General features: G+C 40.6%; 1 protein-coding gene across 2 annotated transcripts in view; it reads left to right on the top strand.

Annotated features, from left to right (window-relative positions):
* Nucleotides 1-17,180, top strand: part of DOCK4 (dedicator of cytokinesis 4) — a 221,108-nt gene that overhangs the window by 9,139 nt on the left and 194,789 nt on the right. The gene's annotated exons all lie outside the window — the stretch shown is intronic.

The raw sequence follows: 17,180 nt of genomic DNA, 5'->3' as shown, positions 1-17,180 counted from the left end.
CAGAAGATCCCTGTTCTTCTGTTTCAGTGTAAGAGGCACATGTCAGTTCTCTATTGGATTTGTAACCTCTATTCTTCCACCTACCCCTATCTGATTATAAGTCAAGCCAAGATGATATTGATATCCTTTTTTTCCATTTGGAGTAAGAGGACCTGAATGTTTTTTCTCATTGGGCCATCAGTTCTAAGTTCTCAGCTGTGTTGAACAAATGGGCTTATTCCTATTTTTTGCCAGGTAAAATAGGTGAGATAAGGGCAGACATATCTGCCTGCACATATTTTGCCACTTTATTTGTCTTGGTGAAATATACCAGTGGCAATAGTAAGCATGTCAAATTACAGATTCTCTTGTTTCCATTACTGGAAAGCTCAATTCAATCACTTACATTTTGATTATTTCTCTTCAGATTGAATTGGAAGACAAAAGACTTGTATGTGAAAAAGACAACAGACAAGTTAGGCTTTTTGTAATGATTTAATTAGCCAAAGACAATTTCCTTTCACCAATTAATTAAAAATGCATTGTAAGAGATGCTGAAAATATGTAAAATACCAAAATAATATGAGTTTTTCCAGGCATGTGTGGTGTTCTTGCATATGAGACAGCTGCTGGTTTTAGAGTTTAATCTTGTTTGGAAATGTAACATGGTAAGCAATATTCTGAGGAATTTGAGGTAATGGATTCTCCAGCCTTAGCCATGTGACATGGAAATCACTTATTCCATAATTGCCTGCAGTGTTACTTCTTTTAAGCTGCTGTCAGTGATTGCTTCTAGAAAACACTATTGTTTTATTGGTTTATTTTTAAAAAAATGTGAATAGTAGCTTTATCTCAACCTGAGCAATTACAATGTGAAGCCAGGTATTCAAGAAGCAATACACAAAACTTGTTCTCTTGATGAAAAGCCTTGGCTTCCTGGTGGCATGGAGAATAAGTAGTGTCAGTCAAGCTGTTCCTACCTCTCTGTGGCTCAGTGTTGGACTGAATCTATTGCTTTCGTATCTTCAAGCTTAAGTGTACTCTTGCTTGTTTACATTCAGAAAATCCCTGGGGAAGCCTTTAAGACTAAAAATTGTTGATCTTTAATGTGTTTGCATGCAAAGGAAAGTATTCCTTTGTTTCACTTCTGCAAAGACTTGGTTCTTGGCCAAGGCTTGAATAGCCGTGCCTCTAAAAATGCATATGTAATAGGTGTATTAAATGGCAGCAGTTTTAATGGCCGAGATACACTTTATCTGCTAAGCAGGGACAACAAAATATGTTGGTCCCTGTTTTCCCAATCTAATCTGAAAAATGTAACCTAGTTAATAGGAAAAGTGCAGCTGCGACATTAGAAAAATTGCATTGGTTTTCATCATGATTCTTACAAAGATATGTTTGGATTTATATTGATAAATATTGCCTCTAGCTCTTTTTGAGCAGCCAGTTAATAGCATCATAATTGACATGCAAATGGGGTTGTACAGATGATAGAAATCTGTGGTCTCTATCAGTGTGCTTTGCCTCTTTTTGAGTTCCCCAGCAAAACAGTGACCAAGTAGAAAGGGACTGGACTGATGAGGAGGTGCCTCTTTTCAGAGAGGCAAAGGTCCAGAATAAACCTATTTAGCTGATATGTACTGAATGGACTCTTAAGCTAGCAAGTTAGGATCTTTTGGTTAGTCTATGAAGTGGATTTCTTGTTTGCTGAGCCATCATAAGTTTGGCTTGTTAATGACCTCTGTAAAATACCATTTATGTTTTTACGTGCCTTATGCAAAACCTTAAAAAGCACTCTGCAGGCTACAAATAACAGGTTTTGTGTAGGATATGAATATGCACAGCTACCCTACCAAATGTTAAAGTAATCCAGGGAACTCGGAATAGCATATTGTCTTGATTGTGTGTGTGTGGTAAGGCTTTGAGCAGAATGTAATTGTCTGGGGACCAGCATGACCATGGCCAGGCAAGCTCTGGGGCTCACCCAGCTCTGGCCATGTGCTTCCCCCTATGCCTTTGTAACAGCTTCTCTGATGAGCAATTGAGAGAGCTGATCTGGCTGGAAACTAATCCCTTTTTTTGGCAGGGAGGTATTTACACTGCATCAGCATCTCTAGCTGGGTTTGGATTGTCTGCCAAAGTAAGGGTGCCAGAGTGGGGGAAGTGAGCAAGGGTGCAGCTGGGAGTGCAGAGGATGGCAGGACCCCAGTGCTCTGCTTGTGCCTGCAGGCACATCAGATGAGGTGGAACAGAAAGCTACAGCCTAATGAGAAATTTAGTTTACCTATCAAGAATATATCACACTTTTCATGGGGCAGGAGCAAATGACAAACTGTATGTCATCCACCTGCTTGGTCTGGATTCATGCGTGTTTTGTTTACACAATCCACCATTATAAAACTCTTACACATTTTAAGTTACTGCCAAGCACAGTAAGTGCTTTCTTATTCCAGAGGCTACTTAGTGAGCAATTACCTCTTTTTACAATCCCAAATTTGGTCTTCCTTGCAACAAGCAGGACTGTCCAAACATGTTTTGGACATGAAGTTGAGATTGATTTTTGTCATCCCTTAGCAGGCTGCTAAAATAGATTGAGTGTCACAAGATCAGAAAATAAAGACTCTAAAGATGTAATTTCAGTTTTGTGGATGTAAAACTTGTCAAATTATGCCATGGAGCAGAACTTATGGAAAAAGGTAGAAAATGACAGAACTGAGAACTGGTAAATGTACATCAAGAGTCCTGTGAGATGTAAATAACACAGTAAAATAAAATGAGCCCAGATGTCATACTTATAACATAGTTATGAGAAGTCTTTGTCCTACTGCTGCATTCAGAACTTAAATACGTAAACATAAGGTACTTTCAAAATCAAAATATGTGAAAGAAAAAATGAAGAGTTCTGCCTGATATAATAAAAATATTTTATATTTGACAATTTCACAATAAAATTTTAGATGTTATACAAATACTTTATAATAAATATTTTATAATGATGACATATAATAATATGGTTGTTATAAAAATTTGAATGAAAACTGCTGCTTCTCCAGAATGATGGCTCTTATACATTTCCATTGCCTCTTCATTCAGCATTATACTGGGGAATAAATTTGAGGAAGGGGCCTTGGCAGTTTCTTCTTCCAACTGTCCCTACTAGTTTTGTCCTGTTTCTTCTTTGCTGTGGCTGTTTCTGTGTTAGCTCTCCTGGAAACCATCAGTGAAGTGCCTGAGCCACAGTCATGTTCCCTTCTGGCTCTCACCCGCTGTCGCAGAGCTCATTTGTCTCACTTCTGGCTGTCAGTTTTTTAGGTCTGAAAACCTCGACTCAAGCTTAGAGAAAATACTCTTTGGTTAATTATGCATTGTTTGTTCTGTACCAAAATAAGTTTTGGATACATAACAAGAACCTTCAGCACAGGAGGAATTGTTTGATTTGGCTATGATCTATGGGTACCAGACTTCTCAGTGTCTGTTAAATACAAAACAGCATCCTTATGACTTTTCTGGTATGGTAGCTATAAAGCTGGGGCATCACATATGTAACATCATACTGGAGGCATGTTCTTCAGTGTCTTCTCCCCTTTTAAGTTAGTCTAGTTATGAAATTACTTTTACTGTGTTCAATACATTTTTAAAATCTGAAGCACCCTCTGGGTGTGGGTGTGTTTAATGTACAGAAATGTATGAGGATAGGAACTGGAATGTGATATATAAACTGGATGTATTTTTTTTTCTCAGTTTTCTCAAATTGTCAGTCACCTTGCTTGTAATACTTCAGTTATTAAGTGTGTTTTAGACCAGTTGTCACACAAGGTTTTGAATTTGTGTGTCCCTGCTGTTCAGCCCTACCACAATGAAATGGGAGGTGAGGAGGAGAAAAAAGGAGCTATCGTGTGTCTGATAATTGTTGTTTGGCTCATAGCCAGGGTTCTGTTTATAAAGAGTTCTATAGTGTGATCTTAAAATATGTAACTTGTCTGAAAATGTCAATATTTACTTTTCTCATGAAGTCTTGATTTGTTGAAGTACCTTTAAAATTTTAGGAGCAAATAGTTATCATCAGGCATCAGTGTTCCTTTTGTTTTTTGCAAAGAGTTTGGATAACCCTTAGCCTTTTTATCTGTGTGCATGTTACTTTTTTGGTTTTTTTAAATAATACTGCCCTACCAGTTCACAAAAGGAAGTGTTTGGTGGGTGATATCTTTATGGAAGATTAGATACAAAGACAACTTCATGATGAAATACAAAAGTGGTTTTGAAGGGAATAGCTTGGTCTCCTCAGATCTATATTTAATAGGAAAGCTGTTTGGGCAGGTCTGGTTTGGCTTCTTTTTAGTTCCAAACGTTGGATACTGTGTAATTCCACGATGCAGTCATTTTTCTTCCTCTCTAGAGAACTTTACCTCCAGAAATTCATCAGTGCGTAGTTCAGCCGTAAAATACTTTTTTTTCCTAGAATTAGTTATTTTGTACCAGCTACAAAGAAATTTGTGTTCTGTATGGCTGTTGACTTAATGAACAGATGAGGCATTCCTGCAGCCTGTGGTATGTCAGGGGGCCCTGGGGAGGAGAGAGGAATGCTGGGGCTGCAGATACGCCGCTGAACCGCTGACACTGCCGCTGTGAAATGCTGCAGCACACAAACAGTGCAGCATACCTGATTTAAATACCTCGAATTCCCCAAGCTTAGAGATGGAGCAGAATTTCATAGAATTTGCTTTGTAATCTCATGTCAAGCTCTCTTCAAGGCAGCATTATACACTCGTGTGTGAGTGGGTGAATAGCACTTGGCAGGCTCTGCTGGCACTTGGCTCTTCTAACGTCTCCTACAATAATGACTTAGAAGCAGAACTTCTACCCTTCCCCCTGCTTAATTTACCCATGTGCTTCTCCCAAATATGGTGGTTTTTGCACTTTCTGTACAATGTCAATTTCAGGCAAAATTAGCTTCTGTTTCTCATAACACGAAAAATAAATTTACCTGCACCACTGTGTGGAGATACAGACAAATACCTAATGCTAATTGTTTTGTGGTTACTTGCAAATTGTTTTTTACCTAGAAACCTTTTGCATGTTAACCTTGCAATGGTGAACTGCTATAATTCATGAAGTATGTGACCTGAAAACACTTAGGTTAAGTATGTATTTTATTTGTATTTTTGGAGGGCCTTTTTGGGTAAATATGGATGGAAGTTATTGTAGCAGTATCAATTGGAAATGAAGGGAGACTCGAACACATGTACCTACAAACTTAGGCTTGGCAGACCCTAGAAAATGGAAGGTACTGGGTTTCAGAAGAGACTGGGTGAGGGATTATGGAGTGCAAGTGAAATGACAGGCAGGGGTGGAGAGGTCAGAGCTGCCATGTGATTTTATCAGGGTTTTCTAATGAACTTACAGGGGAAAAAGCTGGTAGTCAGACACAGAGAGTAAGGAGGAGTTGTGACTATAGTGAAAGGCTGAAAAATATATTAAAGTGTAGGAAAGTTTCTTACAAACTTTTTTTATGCTCCCCTGATGGCCTGTTTCATGGCATCTGCTGCCTGCCTTTCCAGTAGGGAAGTTATAATTAAGGTTTGCTGCAAAACTTGCAGAATAAAGACAGTGGGGGAAGAAGATCTGGGAAGTGTTTCTGGATGATGTGCTTGTCAGGGATTTTGGTTTGGAAACCATATACATAACATTACTTCTGGTGCTAACTGGATCTTACTAAAATACACTTCAGAAACAAGACCATGTCAAAATTTTGCAGTACTTGATTCAGCTTGAATTTTCATGGAATTGTGTTAGCTGTGTGGTTTTAGGTAGGGACCTCAGGTTTGAGCTTTCTGTAATCAGTTGTCTTTATTTTAGTTTGTAGGTCATGCAGGTTTTAGTTTGCTAGATAACGACTCTGAGAGATTCTTGAATGTTGCTAATGAGCTTTGGGCTAATCAAAAGTCCTTGTCCTCTGGCTCAGGGCTCCCTGCTATCTGAACAAACTGTTCCTGAAAATACAGAGTTTCTCATTTCCAGAAGGCTGCTTGGAAACTTTTGGCTCAATACTTAATTGTGACCAAAGAAGCGACTGAATTGAGAGCTCATGGGGTAATGCTCTTTGCTGTATTATGTGCTCCAGCCACTGAGGTGCTGGTGGATTTGCTAGGAATAGGCAGCATTCAGCTGCAACTTGAGGATTCAGTCACTGTGTGACCTACAAATGACAGACAGTGGGAGATGTTGAAAGAATTAGACACTGCAGATCTTATCTGTTAGATGTTCATGCCATTTTACCAAGGTAGTGGATTCTGTCAGTGTCCTGTGTCTGCTGGGAATCAAGTTTGAATTAATTTGTAAGTATGGTTTCACCACTTGGAAGTTATCTTGATTAAATGACAAGTTCACTTGGCTTTAAAAGAAATGCTTTGTTTGCTGTACAATGCACTAGCATTCCCTGTATTGTCACCTCACTTCGCCTCAGTAAAATACAGACTAGTAGAACTCTTGTACTAAAAAATACTATTTATTAATGAAGAGTATGTATTTGTTCAGAAGTGTAGGAAGTGATGAGTGACTGTGATTTATTTTTTTGTTAAACTAAGGTTGACTTCAGGATTTTTTTTTTCTTTCAAATTCTTTTTTTTTTTTAATTTTAATAGGCTTCTGTGTAGAGTGAGCCTTCAGTCTGCTGGCAGGCACTCTTAGAGAACACAGCAAGCATGTGTGAGTACAGGTACAAGTACTGCTCAAAATATCATCACAAAGGGCTGTGGCAGAGAGTGATAGGAGTTGAGTCTGTATCATCATGAGCTGTGCAGCAGAAGTGTGATGAATGCCTATAGTGTTTGTCTGATGGCCTTTTTATTGAAAATAATACATGTTTCATAATAAATTAATAATTGTATTCGAATGCTTTAAATGTCTGTTCTCACATAGTTCACTTCTGAAATCCTAAATACATGTTTGAAAGTGCTTTGTTTTCTTATCACAAATATGATTTACATTTTCAAGTAATGTAGCTGTGTGTGTAGTGGCAGACACTGGTAACCTTACTGAAGACTGAATCCAGGCCATTCGGCTACCATCCAAATGCTCTGCCAGCTTAGCTACTTGACCACCTGCTTCTGTTTTTCCATTCCCTTTGCAAATGTAGGTTTTGTTCGTTTTCTGGTATCTCATCATTGCCTTTCATAAAAAGAAATCAAATTGTGAGGATAAGGTTTGTACTATAGACCACTTGGGTGTCTTTGTGACTCTTGTAGTCTTTTGAGTTTTCATCAGCCATTCAAGCGTGGAATGGCTTGAAAAGAGCAGAGAGGATGATGCCTTCTACCCCTCCATGCTGTCTTTCCCCAACCATGGTCCTACACTTTGGATTGCAAGACTCAGTGGCAGCCATGTAGTTGTGCACAGTCTCACTGTAGCTTTCCTGCTCTGCATGAGCCTGGTGGCTGTCCTCAGTGGGAAACATCCAGGTAGTGCTGATGTGCTGTTGGAGCGTGTGGATATTCCTTTAACTGTCCAAACAGGCAGCTTAAATTCTTTGTTTTTGTTCATGTCTTTTCAATATGTAATACTGGAATAAAGGAAACACTGGTCATAAATATATCTTTGAGACCTAAAGGTAAATGCTTTTGAGTACGAATCCCTTAATAGCCCAGTGTAACTGCAGTGCTGAATGGGGAATCTTCAGCAGTGAGTTACATTCCCACATCGACTGATCTGCTCATTGGCTGCATCCAAATTACATGACCTCAGTGCCTGGTTTGTAAAGCAGCACTCTGAAAAGCAGGCTAGCACTGCTGACTGAAAGCTTGTGTACTTGTTTCATCTGACATAGCTGAGATAGTTCAGGAGTTACGTCGGTGGTTGGTTGGTGAAAACTAAAGGAAAAAGGGGGGGCTGTTCTGTGGCTTCTCATGCGTTAAATGCTGCTGGTGGTTTCTAAAGTTTTTGTCTCATTTTTGTCAAGACATATAACTGTGATGCTGTGATTTGGGTGCACTAAGTTTTAAATGAGAAAAATCATAAATTACTTCTGGTTTCCTTATAAATGCCAATGGATTGTTTTTATCTTGCATTTTAAAGGTGCATCAGTCATGGAAAAAAGTTGTCTCCTTCTTTTTTCTATTGCATCTGAAGGCTGCATTCGGTGTTCCCTCAGGCTTGGTCTAGTGGAGTGGATAGAGTGAAATAGGGAGGTACTGCAGAAGCTGTGAAAATGCTTGATGAACTCTCACTCTTATTTTGGTGTTGGTTTCCATTGCATTCTGTAATACCTACAATAGATGTCATTTTTCAAAAGGTGGCTTGTCTACCTGGACTGTCTTTTGCTGGTGGTTCAGGCAGAGAAAAAGGGGGAACTGAGCAGGCACTGGCTGTAAATCTGATCTAAATATAGTCAGCTATGCACATACTTGCAGCATTGTCTGAATGAGTGATTTTTGTAATCTGGCAGTATTTCTTGTTAGACAGATTAGTCACTTGGCAATGCTGAAGTGGGAACTTTGGTCTGGGAGGCACAGAGCCTGGGTTGGAAAGTCTGCTTGTTCTACCATTTGAGAAGGTATCTGGTGTGTTAAGACCAGGGGATCTGGCATCAGGATGTGGTTGTGCAGACTGTACCGTGAGACGTTGAGGGTCTGCACGAGCTCTGTGTAGGTGTGGGGCTGGGATGTTTGCTGGATTGCCATTGCTGTGTCTGCAGGTCCCTCTGACGTCCTAGAGGATTGTCATGAGGGTCCCAGTTAAGGTGAGTCAGTCTTGTCAAGAAACTTAACTTCCTCTGAGCTGTCATGCTGCAGAGGCTTCAACAGAAATATTAAGAGTTCTTTGAGCATATCTTACTGGTTTTGATCATTTATTTAACCAAAGTGGAATAATTGAGCTCCCACTCTTAAGCTTTCTACAGTAAATATTTATATTCTCTTTTGATTTTTATCTCTTGGGTACCAAAGATGAACTTGAGAGACAGTGTTTATTCATTTCTTTGCTTTCCTGCCTTTATTTGTAAAAGAATCTACCATGGAACAAGCGACATGATAAAACTTTGTAAAAAAACAACAAACAAACAAAACCCAAACAAACAAAAAACTCACTAAAACCAAAAGCAAATCCAAACCAAAACTCCACAAAAGATTCCTACAACAAAATACAAACCAGTTCAACATTTGCCAGTTAGTATCTAGTATTCTGCTTTCAGCATATTAGAAAGACAGTGCAATTAAACAATACATATGGGAACAATTTTCTTTAGTTTCTTGTGAACATTCAGAACGAAGTATAGTGATAAATGTCTAGCTTGGTGTCATCTGATACAGGGGAAGATTTCTGTGCATCCTGTTTATAGAGTTTTTGCTTCCTAAGTGGTAAAACACTGTGTATTATAAAGATGGGTTAAGGAAAACATTACCTCTTTGAACCATTTGCTATTATTGTTTTGTGCAAATCACATGCTGTCAGCTGTTTGGTTTTTGGGGGTTTTTTTTGTGTCAAATGTATATTATTTTTCTGTTCACAATAATGTCCAGAAAAGTAGTGGATTGCTATATGCCAGCAATGTGCCACTGCAAGTCTGAGGTAGTAGTATCTGGATTAAGATAACAAATAACAGCTTTTTGTGGTATATCTTGGAGAGTGCTGGTAGAGCATCCAAGCTCTCCAGAGATTTACTTCTTTAACTGGCTGTATGTTTACCATGCTCAGGCTTTAGCCTGGATAGACTTCAATACATATCTGCTTGGAAGAGTTAAAAAAGGTAATGAGGAAAAACAATCATTTCGTTTTCAATTGTAATTACAAGCAATGAATGTAAAGCCAAGTTATGTTTTTGTGCTTAATTTAAAACCTTGTTTCTCAAAATAAATGCACAGATCTGGAAATTCTGTGATGCAATGCCTGTTTTCTTATTTTCTTTAACCATTTCAGTCAGGTTTTTGGATAAGAGATGTTATCAGTGTCAAAAGCAATAAGCTGTAGTAACAGCTGGGTTTGAGATCTGACCATTTTTATGCCCTACCTTGTTAGGTTATAGAAAGAAGAATAGGGTCAATATTCTCTTTGGTGTTCTCCAGACAGTGCCACTGGAGAAAAAGACTGAGACTTGTCCTGGCTTAAAGGTTTGACAGCTGACTTGGTTGTGCCACATTAACTATGATGTGAATGTGCTATACATGAGCTACTGATAATTGTTGTGCTGTCTGGAGAAGAGAACCAAGACCACTCTAAGCTGTTCTCAAGACCCAGAAGAGTCTTCAGTGCACAAATAAATCATCAGTAAATTAGTTTTGCCGCAACAGATGACTCAGTGGGAGTGGCCAACATTTTGTTGAGGGTGTGGTGGGTTGGGTTTGGGTGGTCAGGTTTTCCTAGTGGCACAGGGGTGGATCTTTTGTGCTGCCAGAAGCTCTCCCCTTGTCTGACAGAGCCAATCCCAGGCAGCTCCAAGACAGACCCACTGCTGGCCAAGACTGAGCCCACCAGTGCTGGTGGTAGTGCTGCTGGGATAATGTATTTAACACCAGAAAAGCTGGTATATGACAGCAGTGTAGCCAGAGAGAGGAGAGAGATGACATGAGAGGAAGGGCCCTGCAGACTCCAGGGGCAGTGAAGGAGGGCAGGTGCCACAGCATTCCCAGGCAGACCTGGTGAGTCAGGCTGTCCTCCTGCAGCCCATGGAGGTCCATGGTGGAGCAGAGATCCACCTGCAGCCCGTGGGGGACCCCATGCCAGAGCAGGGGCATGCCCAAAGGTGGCTGTGACCCTGTGGGAAGCCCATGTGGGAGCATGGCTCCACAAGGCTCCTGGCAGGACTTGTGGCCCCATGGAGAGAGGAGCTGGAGCTCTGTGCTGGAGCAGGTTTGCCAACAGGACTTGAGTCCCTGTGGGGGCCCCATGCTGAAGCAGTGTGTTCCTGAAGGACTGCACCCTGTGGAAGGGACCCACACTGGAGCAGCTGGTGAAGAGTTGCAGCCTCTTGCAGCAGGAGAAGTTTGGGAAGGACTGTCTCCTGGGGAAGGGACCCCCGTGCTGGAACCGGGGAAGTGCGTAAGGGTCTTCTCCCCGAGGAGGAAGGAACAGCAGAGACAACATGTGGTGAACTGACTGCAGCCTCCTTTCCCAGTCCTCAAAAGCTGCTGGGGGAATGGATAGAGAAAACTGAGAGTGAAATTGAGCTTGGGAAGAGTGGGTGTTTAAGATTTAGTTTCATTTCTTGTTATCCTACTCTGATTTGATTTGTAATAAATTAAATGAATTTTTCTCCTAGTCAAGTCTGTTTTGCCCATGATGGTAATTGGTGAGTGATCTCTCCCTGTCCTCACTCTGACCTACAAGCTTTTATTCTATTTTCTTCTGTTTTCTCTGCACTGTCCAGCTGAGAAGGGGAATGATAGAGTGGCTTAGGTGGGCACTTGGCCTCCAGTGGCTTAGGTGGGCACTTGGCCAGGGTTGACCCATCTCAGAGGGGAAGAGGGACTAATGTGTTTGGAAATACTTATTGGAAAAAAAAGGAAATGGTGCTGTCAGGCACCATTTATTTTGGGTCAGTATTTAAGCTTCTATAATGTGTGGCCCTAGAAAGGCTTTGTTAACAAAGGCAGGCTTCATGACAGACAAATCTGTAGTTCCTAAAAGGAGACAAACTTTGATTACCCATTGCTGTCAGTCAGACTAGAAGCTTGTCAGCTGCTGGGAGGGAAACAAGCAGTAAGGAAAAATCAACAAGGTAAAATTGGAATTTCTCCAAAATGTCCATTTATTCTAAGGTATTTTTAAAGTGTGTTTATATCCTAATGGTATTTCTGCTTGATATGAAGATTTTGATTGTATAACTAACGCAGGATTGGGACTAACATTTTCAGCAAGACCAGAATTATTTCCTGACAACAATACTTGCATATATTTCTAGATTTGTTACAGTAATCTGAGAAATCCTTTATAGGTTCAATGAGGTATATATCCCCTGCAGAAACACCTGCTTTTGTAAGAGTAATAGTTTACTTTAAACGTTTTTTAAAATTGTATATTTTCCTTGGGCTTTTTTTTAAGGTGCTAACACTATCCTGTGTTTCAGATAGCATTGAGATTGTGTCCTTAAGCATTTATATGAAAGACCTGTTAGTGCTCCCATTTGACTTGGAAATTAGAGACTTCTCGCTGTAGTTACAGGAGCACAAAAAGTCTGTTGGTTTTGAGCAACACTCAACAGTTATCTCTAACATGAAACAGTTATTTCTGAAAGTGATAGATAAAAGGAGCCCTGGAAGTCCAGCACTGTTGAAGTTCAGGTGTTTCACCTCCCTTGAGACTTTTTTATTAGCTATGTCCATTACTTTGTTATACTCTGCACGTAGTTTGAGCATACAAAGCAGCAACAGACAGAAGAGGGGAAATGGTGGAAAAAATGTGAGTTTGGTAGGATGAAGCCAGAGCACAGACATGTAAGAATGGAAGCTTGAAACTGTCAGGGAAAGTATTTGAGAGAGAAGACCTGGGGGCAACAGAAGCAGGATTTGTGGGGAACACCTGACTATAGGGGAGCTTTCTGCCTTTGGCTGTTTTCTAACTCTGCTGAAGCAGAAGCCTCATTATTTGCTATTTTAAAGTAGGGGACAGTGGGGATGAGATTATGTGCAGCTGGCGCTGCCAGGCTGAGAATGTGGGTGCTCTGGTTTGTGCTCTGAGCAGGCATGTTGTGTTCTGCTGATGTCCTGAATTGCTACTGCCTTTTGCAGCCTGAGCTAAGCAGGTGTGCTCAGCTCTTTTTTAACATCTTCCTGCCTTGATTCCCAACTAATGTCCTTGTTTCCAACCCTCTTCTTCAAGCTCTCCCTGCATGCCTTGCAGCAGGTTGCTATGGACAAGAAGAGAGAGCTGGTGACAAGAAGACAATGAGACTGATATGAGGAAGTCAAAGCTTGGAATTACAAAAGCAGAACCATCTCGGGCTGGAGCTTCAGGGGAGGAAGTGAGACCAGACCGATGGGCAGATGCCTGTCCAGGACTCGTTGTTCTAAGCTGTTTGGTTATTTTTCATCCACATACTCTCATCCCTCTGGTGCATGTACAGGAGCCCAGGTCTGATGGAGACAGACTCTCCTGTTGCTTAAGTTTCTGATTGCCTGGCAAGTGCTGAGGCAAAGATGTACCTCTTGTCTCTCAGGCCCTCTCACTACCAGCTTGGAAGGTGGTGGAAAGGAGCTGCAAAGACAGTTTTTCCTAATACCTGCACGTACTAAGAAAAGTGTTTGTAATACCCTTTGATGCAAAAATGGAGAAGGCTTCAAATTAAGTATAGCATATTATTTTCGTGTGAAAGTGTTTAGAGTTCCTAAAGGGCATCAATAATAGTGGCTTAAAAGTTATCATGAAATATATTTAGTACCTAGCATGCTGATGTCCCAAGGACTTCAGGCTCCACTGTGATAGAAGTAATGGCCTTTATTGAGGTCTTGAGGTCTCCACCCCATTCATATCCAGTATTTATGCCTTAAAATTACCACACTTGTCTTAAGTATGAATTCCTTTTACCTGCAGTCACAAAACATTAGTGGATTTGTTTAAAGTGTACTTTAAGAGCTATCTGAGCTCTGTTGAGCTGGGGATAACCTGAGGCTGCACCAGGTAATTGCTGAGAATAACTTCAGAAATGCAAATCTCCAAGTCCTGATGTGAGAACGCTAGACTTGAACTTGACAAGGCTTTGAATATGTCATCAAAGCACTTGTATGAAGTCCAAATAATTAATTTGAGATTAACATTCACTGCATACTTGACTAGACAATACACGTGTATATGGGCTGAGGATTTTGTGTGTCATGCAGGGTAAAATTTTGGACGACTGCTATCCTGGGCTAGTGGGGAGTTTAGTAGGTTAGTGCCTTTGTCAAGCCTCAAGGCTGTCTGGCACATGAGGACAAAAATGATTTCCAAGGGGCTGTCTCACTCTTGTGAGAAGTGGTCATCGTTCCATGTTTCACATAATGCCAAAGACTGTGACAGTTTTCAGCTAGTCTCAGTGCATTTGGGTGTGGAAGTGGTGGAGTGAATATCTTTCTTTAATGTCAGCCTGAAGTAATACTAGTGAAGATACCTGACCTTACCTAAACCAGAGTAAAAGAGGGAAGAACTCGTGTTTTTTCGATAGACACAATCTCAAGTACTTTTATTTTCATTAGTAATTAATTATTTTTAATAATTCACAGAGAGAAATGTACAGTAAAAACTGGATCCTTGGAAAAAAATTATTGGTGTAACTTCAAGTAGATATATTATTTTAACAAGTACTTTTGATGAAGTGTTATAATTTAATTGGCAGCTTCTCGTAATTAGCAGACAATTTCATTCCTGCCTAAATAGATATTTTTTTTATATTAATGAATGTAATGTTAATCAAAAACCCTTTAACTCATAAAAGCAAGCTAGTGAAAAGAAATAATTACTACAAGCTACAAAGATGCAGGCTTCTCAGTTAATTTTAATGACTGCTTCTAAAACTCCTGGAAGAAGAGCTTGGAGATCTTTTTTTTTTATCATTAAACTGTCTCCATTTCTCTCCATACAGAGAATAAACAGTTATGTGATAGCTGTTTTCAAACCAGTTTTCAAAACCAATTGTTGTGAATTTTTTTCCAGTGTGTCTAGCATTTCTTGCTGTGTCAATGTACATATAGTACAGTGATTTTTCTTTTTGTACTGGACTTGTTTGACCTCGTGATGATTCAAATGATTGACAAAATGAAGTGGGGCCTTTTTATTTTAAAAAGAGGAATTGTGATAGGGATGAGCCTTGTTAAAGATCTATCCTGTTTGGATTTATTAATCTGTGCCAATATTTCTGTGAGATATCAGTGCGCCTTTATCTTACGGAGGAATAAATGCCAGTCTCTTTTTCTACAAATTCATTGCAGGGAAAAATTGTTCTTTTAGAGAAGACAGTGCTTAATGTAATAATCTAAAACTCTGCTTATGAAGGGTGGAAGTAGTCTTAAATTTTTTATCTACTCTAGAAGCGAAGTGATGCTCGCTTTCCTTTTTTCCAGAATCATAGTAGAACTTAAATGTTTAAAGTATCCATTTACCTCAGCAAATATATTGGATATAATTGAAGAAAAATTACTACCCTGTACAGATTGAGAGAATACATTCAGAGAAACCCAAAAGAGAAGCACTTGGGATTCTCATGGCTGAAAATCTGAGATGAGCCAGCAGTGTGTGCCCAGAGCCCAGAAGGCCAAATGCATCCTGGGCTGCATCAAAAGCATTGTGGACAGAGGGTCAGGGGAGGGGATTTGGATGGTCTTCTTTGCTCTGCTGAGACCCCACCTGAAGTGCTGCAGCCAGCTCTTCAGACAGACCTGTTAGAGGGGATCCAGAGGAGGGCCATGAATATGGATAGAGAGCTGGAGCACCTCTCCTACAAAGACAGGCAGGGAGAGCTGGGGCTGTTCAGCCTGGAGAAGATGAGGCTTTGGGGTCACTTCAGGCTTTGGGGTCACTTCAGGCTTTGGGGTCACCTCCACTACCTAAAGGGGGCTTATAAAAAAGAGGGAGAGTGACTTTTTACACCAGCAAATAGTTGTAGGGAAAGGGGGAATGGCCTAAAGTGGTAAGAGATTTAGATTAGATGTTTAAAATAATTTTTTTACTCAGAAGGAAGTGAGGCACAGGAACAGGTTGGCCAGTGAAGTTGTGGATTCCCCATCCCTGAAAGTGTTCAATGCCTGGTTGGAGGGGACTTTGAGCAACCTGGTGTAGTGGGTGGCATGTCTGCCTATGCTCTTGGGATTGGAACTGTATGGTCTTTGAGGTCCCTTCCAAGCCAAGGACACTGGATTCTGCTTCTATTATCTTACTTTTTCCCCCTGCCACTTTGTGCAAAGAAGTGTCAGCATAGGTTGGAATTCTGCAGACTTTCTCTTTTCTTTCCTTTATTGCATGTCATAAAAAGTTTTATGCTCAATGAATGTTGACAAGCATGTAATTAGGCAAAGCTGTTAAAACATGCAGTTGCTACACCTTGCTTTCTAGCATTTTGCAGCAAGTTTTCTTCAACTCTCCATTGCAGTCTCTTTGTCACCTTTGTGACCTTCTGTTGGATGCTTTTCAATGTGTTCATGTCTGTTGCCCTGTGGAGCTCAGCAGTAGGTGCAGTTCCATCTGTTTCATGCGTGGCCATCTCCAGTGCTGAATAGAGGGGAAGGATCACCACTCTTGCTGGCAATACCTTGCAGATCAGGGTACCATTGTGGGCACACTGCTGGTGCATGTTCAACTTGGTGTCCAATGAGACTCCCAGATACTTCTCTGCCAAGCTGCTTTCCAGATAGTTGCCACCACTTACTGTATATACGGTTTCCCTGGGTTTGTTCTCTCCCAGGTGCAGGGCTTTGCAATTCCCATGGCTGAGTTTCAGGATGTTTCCATCAGCCCATTTCTGCAGCCTGTTGAGGCCCCCCCAGATGCACTGCCTCCAGTTTTGTGTTTTTGCTGGGAGCATGCTTGGCCTGTGTTGAGCAGGGTTCTATGTAGTGTTGACTCATGGGATACTCATGGGACTTTGTGCCACTGGTCACATCTCTCTGACCACAAGCCCTGGGCCTGGCCATCCAGGCAGCTTTCATCCACCTTGCCATTGGCTCATCCTGCACTTCATCAGCTTCTCTGGGACACTCTTACAAGGCATAGTATCAAAGGCCTTGCTGAAGTCCAGGTGGACACTTCCCACTGCTCTCCTCTTGACTGCCAGGCCAGTCATGGCTTGTAGCAGGATGCTGTGTAGGTTTGTGCCTGTACACATGTGTGTTTGTAATGGTTAACTTGTAACTCCTGAAGCACTGCTCTTGCTAGGTTTGTTTCAGAATCTGCACTGTATAGACCATAAATCACTTCCTGGGCTTCTGCACTTGAAGCTATTAACTCTGCTAGCTAAGATAAATGACTAATGCTATGCTCAATGGGAATAAATATATTTTATTCAATGTGGAGTGCCTTAATGATAAATTTCAAGCTTTGGAACATCTTCAACTATTTAAAATTATTTTTTTTAAAAATCATGAGAAGTACCTAAGGAGTGATCTGCCATAGCTATTCTTGTTTAGTCTCATCATACATGATTAAGCTGATTTTAACAAGCCTTAGACTGTTCAATTAAAATATAAAATTTTAAAAAGTCCTACCGCAGGTTTCTGCCTAAAGGCTTAATATTAGCAAATCTGAAA

Source organism: Haemorhous mexicanus, chromosome 5 (genome assembly GCF_027477595.1).
Source record: "Haemorhous mexicanus isolate bHaeMex1 chromosome 5, bHaeMex1.pri, whole genome shotgun sequence".
Classification (NCBI taxonomy): Eukaryota; Metazoa; Chordata; class Aves; order Passeriformes; family Fringillidae; genus Haemorhous; species Haemorhous mexicanus.
The sequence above is the reverse complement of the archived record's forward strand: the minus strand, read 5'-3'. Positions and strand labels throughout refer to the sequence as shown.